The following is an 11,019-nucleotide window of genomic DNA, read 5'->3' on the forward strand; positions in this document are numbered from 1 at the left end:
GAGATGGCTCAGTGGAATAAGTGCTTCCCTGGCAAGCACAAGGGCCTGAGTTCAATCCCCGGTTCCGCAAAAAAAAAAAAAAAAAAAAAAAAAAACACAAACAACAACAACAACAAAAAACATAGGGAAGGGGAAGGGGAATGGTGAACAGAGTGGATAAATGACATCTCTGAATATGAGTTTAGAGGCAAATGAAGACCAAGCTACTTATCTCCCCCTTGCCAGTGGTTTGAATTCAAGCTATAAGAATGGATGATGGATAAATTAATCAAAAGAGAAAAGACAGGTCATGGGGTAACTATTGAATCAGCAGAAAACCTGAAGAACCAGACTTCAGCAAAGTAAGGTTGGAGCTCTACGGGTGGCCCAGGACCCAAGAACTGAAAAACAGTCTTTGCAATGGTCTTGTTCCTCTGCTTATGCCTTGCTAGGAAAGAGACAGCCCATATACTCTGATTAGCAGCTCCATTAGGACACCCCCAGAGAGAAAAGTGTTTTCTCAGGACATCTAGTGCTAAGAGGAGGTGAAGGAAGAGATGTCCACTCCACCTGTCTGTCCTTAGAAATAGCCTTAAAGACACTGCACACTTGACTTGCAAAGATACAGAAGCCCATGCTGAGGCTGTCTGAATAGAGGTGAAACAAAAATCATCCACCCGAGTGGTTCTTTTTCTTCCTTGTATAGCAAAGACCCATGGCAACATCCCTCAATAGGTTTACAGCAGCTTCTCATCCCCCCTGCAGGGTTGTGAATTGGGATCATTAAGTTTTAAGTTGTTCTGCTGTCTCTGTGTAAGTGATGGTGTAAATATCGAGATGCTGGGCGGGGGAGCAAGTAATGGCATGACTCTCAAAATCCCGGATTAGCACTTATTAACTGACATCCAGCAAAACTTCGAGAATAGCCCTCCTTCGCCCAAGTCACGAGCCAGGCCTACATTATGAGCCCTGCGTTAGAAAGGCAAAGCTAATCATTGTAAGCCATGTAGATGCAGAAACCATTAATGTTTCTCATGCCCTGTGGTAGGAAGAAATATATTAAAAATTGATTTTTGGTTTCTGCTTTGTCTGTGTAACATTTATAATAAAGGATACAGGAGAAAGTATCCTTTAAAATTGATATTTCAAAGCATTTTGGAGTTGTTGGTGTTAAAATAAATTCTTATTAATGGCTTCATCTTGCATGGTAAAAGGTCAGCATATGAATATGAAATTTTATCTTCTTGAAGTAAGAGGGAGATGGTGCTAGTGTTCTTCCATAATTATGTACAAGCCAGAGTGTTGGCTATATTATTGGGTTAAACCATTTTTCGATGAGAAATTATCCTGTGAATGCAGTGTAAGCATGGGGGAATGTGGTGTTCCTGTTCCTTTTTCTGTTTTCTGTCCTTGTGCTCTCTTCCCTTGTCTGTCTATAAGCAGTAGGGTGTAAGCTGTTTCCTAGCCATGTATCCAGTAAGCAGCGGGCCATGTGTTCATACTAGTTCTTTGTCTCTGGGATTCTATTGTTAGTTTACTCTTTTATAATTGAAGAAGCTTTTGTTCATCTGCAAAGAAAACATTTCACTTGATTTTGTTCCTGCCACAGCTTCCTGGACATGATGTGAGATACATGCAATCCTGCAGGTAGTTTTTTTTCTTTTTTGTTTTCCTTTTTCCCCAGTCACTTTAAATAAAAAAAAAATACTTCTAAAAAGGCTGTCCCATTTGTTCTGAATGTTTCAGAATGGACTTCCCTGGAAGTGAAATGGCCTGGTGCACTTTCTGATGGGTTTTCATTATTCTGGTATAGTTTTGCTGCTGATTTGAGTTTACAAACTAGGCTTATAACCTGATAGAAATAACCATGTCAGATGTGTGGATTTATCATATGTTTTGTAATTCTTTAGATGATGTGGGAAAGGTGGATCCATCTCAGAAAACAGCCTTTGATTCATAGGAGTTACCTAGGCTGGACACATTAATTGCCCAACCACCTGAAGTATATAAAGAATGACATTTTGTGTTACCTCGTTCATCACATTTTTAGAAAGACTCTGTTATGGATTAATAAAACATAGCAAATCTTCTATGCAAACCAAATGTTTATAATAAATGGAGCATAATCTAACTGTTCTGCTACAAAATGAATTAAAGTAGTCTCCAGCCAGTAAACTCAAACAGAATAGAGAAGGATGGTTAGGTGACCTCAACAGGCAAGAATTTTACTATTGAATACATTATGGCCTTTCAAATAGTCCTCCCCTGACTCATTGGAGTGGCTTCAACATGATGGCGATCCCTTTCTATAGCAATAAGCACGCAAGCCTCCATGCAAATTGGATGCTTGGGTCCCAGGGTGAACTGCTAGCTGGGGCCACTCTTATCTGAATGGAGCCCTTCCATAAGTGCCAGCTGAAACAGTCGTCGTTTTGATGTAAATGTCTGTCCAGCTATACAGTGAATTAGCAGTTTTTAAATAGTAGTATGTGAAAACAGAAAGCAAACTAACATATGCAAATATAGCAAGCGCCTCATAGTGCATACTTTAAGTTATTGACAAACAGGTACCACATCAGCATTCAAAGCGAGGAGGTTAGAGAGTAATAAGCGTAGACAGTGTTCTTCTACGTTCATAATTTATTCTATAGTGATCCATTTCTTAAAATTTTTATTGTAGCCCTACAAAAGGTAGGCAGCTTCTTTGAAATTTTCCTTAGTAATTTCTTTTGCTTGCTTTTTCACAATGAGATCTTTTACAGAGAGCTAAACTTGTAGTACAGTTTTCTTCTCTTTAATGTAGAGGTGATTTTATTTGTAATTCTTTTTTCCCCCCATTGGACTCAAATTCAGTGAATGCGGGGCCAAAGAGAGTGACTGGGGTGGGGGGCGGGGTAAACCCGGATGGCTTCAGCGCATGCGCAGAGCAAACTAGAGGGCTCCATGAGCTGGTCCAGGGGTGAGTGCTGTAGAGAGGCCAGCTCTCTGCTCTCAGGGGAAGGCGTTGGAAATATCCTTCAGCACCGGTGGCTACCGACCCCACTGTGCTTCAGAGTGGAGCCTGAGAACCCTTGTTCTCCTCCACTTTCCCCACCCTTGTTTTCTCTTCTTTTCCTTCCGTAACAACTTCTCCCTTTCCTTTTTGCTTCTGCAACAGTTAATCAGAGCAACTCTACATGCTGTCAGTTATGATTTGCGTCTGCTAGGGCTCCCAGAACAAGGCAGCACAGAGCTGGTAGCCTACACATCAGAAACCTCCAGAACACCAGTTCTAGAGGCTGAGTCCACGACCAGGGTCCCCAGCAGAGTAGCTTTCTCCTGAGTCTTCTCTCATTGGCTTGCAGGGTGCGCCTCGTCTCTGTGTCCTCGCATTCTCGCCTTCCTGTGTGCCTGCATTTCTTATGTCACCTCCTCTTGCTAGAGGGACATCAACCCTACTGGATTACAGCTCCATTGTTACAGCCTCACCCTAATTACTTCATTAAACGCTTTACCTCCAAACATAGTCACATTGAATTGAATTAGATTAGGGTTTCACTGTGTAAATGTAGTGGTGGTAGTGGGACACAATTCAGTCTAAAAGAACCATTCTAAAGACTGTGTTGATATTATGGTTTACATCTAGGTATCCCCCCTGCAAAGCCCCATGCAGTCCAGGGGTGGCTTCTAGAGTTTGATTAATCATGACTAAAGGCTGGGATTATGGGTCTGAGTACTGTTGGGCTGAGATTATGGGTGCGAGTGCTACCCCCACCTTGGGGCAGACAACCTGAAGGCAGTAAAAGGAAAGCAGAGAGGCTGACCTCTGCCACTGCTCCACTGTTCCTCCCTTTTGCCTTTGTTTTTTGCTGTTTTCCGCCACCATGAACTGCTGCCCTCTGCCATGTGTGGCACTCTGCCTTGGAGCCAGCTGAATATGGACTGAAACCTTCACTAACTGTGAGCTAAATAAACCTTTCTTTCCTTAATCGTGGTTGTCAGGTATTCTGTCCCAGCAATGAGAGAAAAATAACTGAGACACTGCATACATGATCCATTTAGACCATTATGCTCAAAGATACCCCAGAAGATTTTTGGAGAGTGAATGTTATGCGTCTCTCTTTTAAGAGAGACCTCTTTATGATGATGTTAATGGCCCTGCTCTCACCTTCACCCCTCCTTTAATACTACTTTGTTCTACAAAGTTTCAAATTTTCACAATTCAGTAATACAGATTATAATTGCTCTATTTTACAGATTGAGAAAAACAAGGCTGGCAGAGTTGAAGACAGTCACATAATTAAGAATGGACGCCAGTGTCTAACAAGGTGGCTTTTTGCGGTGCAAATCTGCCCTTTCCTCTTTATTGGCTTTGCCAGTATCCACATGTGACTCTCAAGCCTAAGCACTCACCACTGGCACACTTGAAACCTCATTGCTGAAGTGAAATACAGAGGCCCTCTTGGGTGTGAGCCAGCCTGGGTGGCTGCAAACTGTGTAGTGTTCTGACCTCTTCAACACTATCTCAGACCCAACTTCTGTGCACAAGAAGGAAAATAGCAGAAACCACATGAATGTGGTGTTTTGTTAATTCAATAAAGGTTTAACACCTTAATCTATGACTGTAAACATGAGAGATAGGGCTTTAGCCTCAAAGGACACTAGGAGTTTAAATAAAGTAATAGGAATCAAGGTTTGGCAGTTTCCCATTATAGCGAGCACACAGCCGTCATTATGGTTCTTATTATTTACTGCTTTTAGCAATATTTTGGCTCCCACCAGGATGTCTGCTTAATTTCCTTGTACCATTGTCAGACACACTTTGTGGAAAAAAAGACATGCACATGCGCACACACACACACACACACACACACACATTCTTAAACAGAGAGCAGCTTTTCCCCATGCTATCATTATTGGGCACTCAATAAATATTGGATATGTTGCAACAAATCCTTTACTCTCAATCTACCCAACACTTGGGCCTGTTTTCTAGGGCTTTCTAGTTATTCTTCTCCCTTTTCATCTTGCTAGGCCATTAGAACACTTTTCTTTGATCTCCAATAGCTTTCAGAGCAGCTGAAAAAATCTCTTTCACTTACGCAGCACTCTTTCCCTCCACATCTTGATGCAGGTTAGTCTTTTCTGCACTTGGTGATTCAGCCCCCCAAAGGTCATCACCCCATCTTGGCACCAACAAATTGATTTTGTTTTATGGATGCCAGTGTCCTCTAGCACTGATGTTCTGTGTTTTCTTCTAAGCTTTGGATTTCATTTCAGAAGTGGATCCCATACATTCAATTAGGAACACTTAAAAATCTTCTTTCTACTGGTTTATAGTTCCATCTGGAGGAAGGGAGCTACTCTGCAGAATAAATTGAGTGTGAAATTTGGCTATGCAATAAGACTTCACTTCCGTTAAGGCAAAGAGAAGAGATGTACAAAATTCAACTCATGCATAGAATAAATGCTTTATCTTTAAGAAACATATAAATAGACATCAAACACCATAGAAACATAGAGGGTTTCCTCTCTCTTTTTTTTAAAGAACAAATTTGTGTGCAATTTCAGAGCAAAAACTTTGCAAGGAAAGATTATGCATGTCCAATGCTGATAAGACTGCCCAAATATAAATTTCATGATGCAGTTCCTTTAGAAAGTACCAGCACAATCAAAGAAAAGAAAATAAAGTTTGAAAGCTTTTGGACAGGCAAGTGCAGGCACCTGACAAAATCAGGAAAGAATTGAGAACCCAAAATTGTAGCTAATTTGTGACATTTTTTGCTACGGCTGCTCTCCTTCAAAGAAGGCACTTACTCTATTTTTGTTCCATCTTCATCCACAGGATCTCCTTTCCTACAAATACTTGCCAGTGATAATAAATGCAGGACAGAAAGCAGGGTGAAGCAATGTAGAAGCTTGTAAGTCCCCATTCTGAGCCCAAAGAGACCACCATGGGAGGGCTTGCCCACCGCAAATTTAGTAATACTACAATTAATCTTTTTTTGCTCAACCGAGAGCTGAAACAACCTTAAGCTAGCACCCCTGACACAGACAGGAAGTCACAAGTCAAAATCTGTAAAGGTCCCCTCTGAGGAGCCTCAGCACAGCACAACTGGAGATGTGCATAGAAATTCGTCTCTCACAAAACCCCCAATAAAATAATGAGAATTTACATTTTTATGATGTAACATTTGCCAAATTATGACATAAAACTGGTTTCTCCATTCAGATTAAATTTGGGAAGTATCGACTAAAGAAAGGAAAATACATAATTTTATTCCAGGAATTTTGAGAACCTTTAATATATTTGTGTGCTGTGAATACTCATGAGAAAGGTATAGAATGAAATAGTAGTTTGATTTTGCCATCAATATCTCATAGGTCTTTGATTCATTGGAACACAGCAAAGATATACTGGTACAGTGCTCCATAAGATATTTTCATGCAGATTATGTTTGAAAAGCGAACAGATGAATATTTCATCAAGGATGTGTTAAACTGTGGTCTATCAGCTTAATAAAATGTCAGTTATTTGAGGGGTTGCAATCTCTTATCTGTAATCCCAAAGAGGAACAAAAAGTCATATGCTGACCACCTCTACTTAGAGTCCCCTGAAACTTTCTTCCTCACACATCTGTGCCTTCTATTTTTAGAAGCTGCTGTTTATTTGTAGAAAATATGGAATTCATCTTCCCAGCCTGGGTTTATTCTACTGGCAAGAGATTTCAGATTTTCATTTTTATCATTATCTCTTTAAACCTGATTGTGTTTAACTTCTTATAGTTTCATTATTCCTGAGCACAACCTCCGATGCTTTACATAGCGAAGTTCACTCCTTTTCCTTAAATGTCTGTGCTTTTATTCCTGTGTCACCTGGGTGAGAGGAGCTTTCTCTTCTCCACTCTGCTTCACCACCATCATGGGGCTAAGCAACTTGACAGCCACAGTGTGGTGTTTTGCAGTGGCCTGGTCATCCAGAACTTAGGTTTTGTTCTCAGACTTGGCTAAAAAGTAGTTTTCTGCTAAAAGTATGCATGAGAGAAAGCTCAGCAGATGAAGTCAGATGACTCAGAACAGATCTAAGTATTATCTGTGCTTTTTTGGAGAGAGATTTTGCTTTGGGAGGTTCCCTATAGGAGTGGAGTAACTTTTCATTAATGAGAAAATAAAAAGTAAGCTGAGTCTATATATACTCTCCCTGCCATACAGATCACATGAATCATTATTATATATTGTCTTAAATTACATGGAACTCATCTTACAAGTTTCTTTTAAAATTGTTGCCTTTGAGGTCGTGCTAAAACCCCACTAGCCCCCATGGTAAATAGGTAACGTTCACACAGTGGGAAATTGGGATGGACTCAGTTCGGCCTGGGGATCAGAGCATGCAACCACTTGCAGGGCTGTGCTAGGCACCCCCATTTTAGCTCCTGGATTCTAGAAAAGACAAGCAGATTATGGGCTGGGCATTGGGGCACCCAAGTGGCCAGCAGTGGATGTGTTTTGATATCTTAACGACTCATGCTGCTCTGCTGCCTAAGCATGTGTCATGAGAAGGAAATAGAATACATACTGTTTTTCTCATTTTAGAAAAATTGCCAAGGAAAACAAAAATCTGAGCCATAAAGACCTTTTGACCTTTGATCAAAGTCGTCACTTCCACAGTGCAGCATGGGCAGCTTTCTGGTATTCTTCTGATTGAAATAGGGAGAAACGAGCGGCAGGTAACTCATTTTGGAAGGTTCCAGCCACACAGGAATAAATCGATGAAAGCAAAGAATGCAGCAGACGAGGCTTCGAGCGGGACACACTGCTTCTTCAGGGTCTGATTCTAGCCCAGGCGTGCCAAGCCTCCGGGTAGCGCTTCCCCATGGCTGCCCACCTCCTCTGTCACCATACGTTACATCGTATGCACCAGACACAAGCGTCCAAGCACATAAATCATGATTTGAAAAATTGGAGGGGCTAGACTGGGACATGTGGCTAACAGCTTGTTTTCTGCTATGTTGCAAAATAGCAGGGCTGTGCTCAGAGCTGCGAGGTTCATCTGACTTCAGAGACTGCCATTAACTCCTTGGCTGTTGGCTCCCACAGAGGAGTGCGAGGAGGTCGCACCAGAACCCTCAGTCCGCTCGCAGCAGCAGGGAGAGGGCTACTCATGTCGGCTCGTTTCCCATCTTATCAAACCGTTGCTTCTCTGGTGAGCTGGAATCTGTTGTGTTAAAATGTTTTCTTCAGTCTTCTGCAGACCAGTGCAGGAATCCTTAAGCCCAGAGGTGAACTAGGGAGGGTGTGCGCGCATGCGTGCGCATTACTAGAGACTGAACTCAGGGCCTTGGTACTTAAGCTGAGCTATATTCCCAGTCCTTTTCAATTGTAGTTTAAAATAGGGTCTTGCTGAGTCACTAATTTGCCAAGGCTGGGCTCCAACTTGTAATCCTCCTGCCTCAGCAGCTTAGAGTGCTGGAATTACAAGTATTTGCTACCTTGCCTTACTCAACTCCCCACCACAAATGTAAGTGTAAGAAGAAATAAATAAATAAATATAATAATAATAATAATAATAATAATAATAATAATAATAACCCACAAAATGCTTGTGGTAGCTAGTGTAGGCCAGGGTCTTCTGTCACCATCTCTCAGCCTTGTGTGTGCTTTGAGGATGCTGAGAATTGCTTCCTCATGTTGATGGGATGAAGAAAAAGGGAGTAGGGGAGAGTCCACACTCACTCCAAGGGAAAAGCTGAAGGGACACAGTGAGACATTCAGAACTGGTCTTATGGGTGCTGCCTGCTGTTCCAGGGGTGTCATGGGCAGACTTACCTGTTAGGAGGGCCGTTGAGGGTGTGGTCAGTGGGCAGCCTAGTCGGAGAAAGATGCAGATTCTCAAAAAGCCATGAGATTTAGAGCTGGAACCAAATGTAAAGACATTAGAGAACCATGATTTATGGGCAACTGAGATCTTCATGGTAACTGCTGAAGAAAATTAATAATCAAAAATTTCAACATGTCTCAATACTTAGTACTTCCTAGAATAAACTACTATAAGTATCAGTAAATAAATATTCAGTAGGTACCTTTGTATCCTGTGTGTTCTTCCTGGCACTCAGAGAATCTCCAAAAGTATAAGAATACCTAAATTATCAAGAGAGGCAGTTTGCATGGTAGTTATGAATGAGTTTTGCAGGCTCAGCCTAGGAATAGGTTTTAGCAGCAACATTTATTAAGTTAACAATCCTGGAAATACCACTCAATGTCTGTGACTCAGTTTCCTTATTTATCTTAAAGCACATGGTGGTAAACGTCTGATGAGATTCTTGAAAGCTTTATGTATTTTGATCCCATAACATTTTTAGAAAAACATACATGGTTCTCAATTAATGCTATCCATTAATTCAAGAGCCTAATTAGAGAGGGTTTTTTTTTGGGGGGGTGTAATACTGGAGATTTAATCCAGGGCCTTTACACTAAGTTATGCCCATTGTTTTATATTTTATTTTGATACAGAGTTTCAGTATTTGTTTATTTGCCCACAGAGGGCTCAAATTTGCAGCTCTCCAGCCTCAGTTTCCCATAATGCTAGGCTTACAGGCTCATGCCATGCCTTTCTAATCAGACACTGGTCAGGACTCTGAGCTTGGTACTGTGGCTCTTAGACTAGGATCCCAGCCTCATCAATCATGGATCACTGAAAAATGGGCAACTGAGATGAATATACAATGCTCAGATGAAATACAAATGGAAAATAAATATGTGAAAAAATGTTCAACATCATTGATCATTGGAGAAATGCAAAGTAAAACAACCCTGGGATTCCACCTCACCCCAGCAAGAATGGCTATCATCAAGAAATCAATCAATAACAAATTCTGGCAGTGCTGTGGATAAAAGGAACCATTCTCCACTACTTTTTTTTTTTTCCTGGTGGAACTGGATATTGAATTCAGGCCCTTGTGCTTGCCAGGCAAGTGCTTATTCTACTGAGCCATCTCCCTGGCCCTTCTCCACTATTGGTGGGAGTGCAGATTGGTACAACCATTATGAAATCAGTGTTGAGATTCCTTCAAAAGCTAGGATTAGAGGTCCCATTTAAGCCAGCTATTCCCCTCCTACATATTTTTTTCCAAAAGAACTGAAAACATCATACCACAGTGACATATGTGCACCCATGTTTATAGCAGCACAATTTTTCATAACTAAATCTCAAATGCCCATTAGCTGAGGAATGGAGAAAGAAGATGTGGTATTTTTACACAATGGAGTATTATTCTGCTATACAAAGGGTTAATTTGAGGATTTGATCAGTAAATGGTTGCAACTGGAGACCATAATTTTTTTTTTTTTTTTTTTTTTTTGGTGGAACCAGGGATTGAACTCAGGCTCTTGCACTTGCCAGGCAAGTGCTTAATCTACTGAGCTATATCCCCAGCCCCTGGAGACCATACTTTTAAGTGAAATAAATCAGACCCACATGTACAAGCATCATATTGTCTCCTTAGTGTGAGAACCTGAAAGAGTAAATAAAGTCTAAAGGTTACAATAGATACTGTGAATAGAGAATGAACTTGTTCAAAAGGAAGGAATTACTGAGATGAGGAGAAGGACAGGAGAGGGAGTGGAGGAAAGAGGTACATCTATGTGTGTATGCAGGTTGGTTTGGATAATTGTACTGTGGATTTCTGCTGTTCTGTGGAAAGGAATAGCCAATGTTTGAATTTTTGTTGTCTTCCTTATTCATTTTTTTCCTTTTTTCTCTCTTCTTAATTTCTTATGATTTTTTTTCTTTCTTCTCCCTATTTTCCATGCATATATCTGGTAATCTGAACAACTAATATGAAGACAGCAATATGCAATACAGCATATACTGTCAAATTCATATATTTTGTTTAAAGAAATTCTGTATCCTTTGTATTTTTTTCTGTTTCAACACTCTGTTGTGCTCTCTTTAAAAAATAATTCAGGGGGCTGGAGAGATGGCTCAGTGGTCTAAAGCACCTACTTAGAACAAGCTTAGCAAAAGCATCAGGGACTGCGGTTCAATCCCCCAGCACCACATGC

The sequence above is a fragment of the Octodon degus genome, unplaced genomic scaffold (genome assembly GCF_000260255.1).
Source record: "Octodon degus isolate 3935 unplaced genomic scaffold, OctDeg1.0 scaffold00006, whole genome shotgun sequence".
NCBI classification, from domain to species: domain Eukaryota; kingdom Metazoa; phylum Chordata; class Mammalia; order Rodentia; family Octodontidae; genus Octodon; species Octodon degus.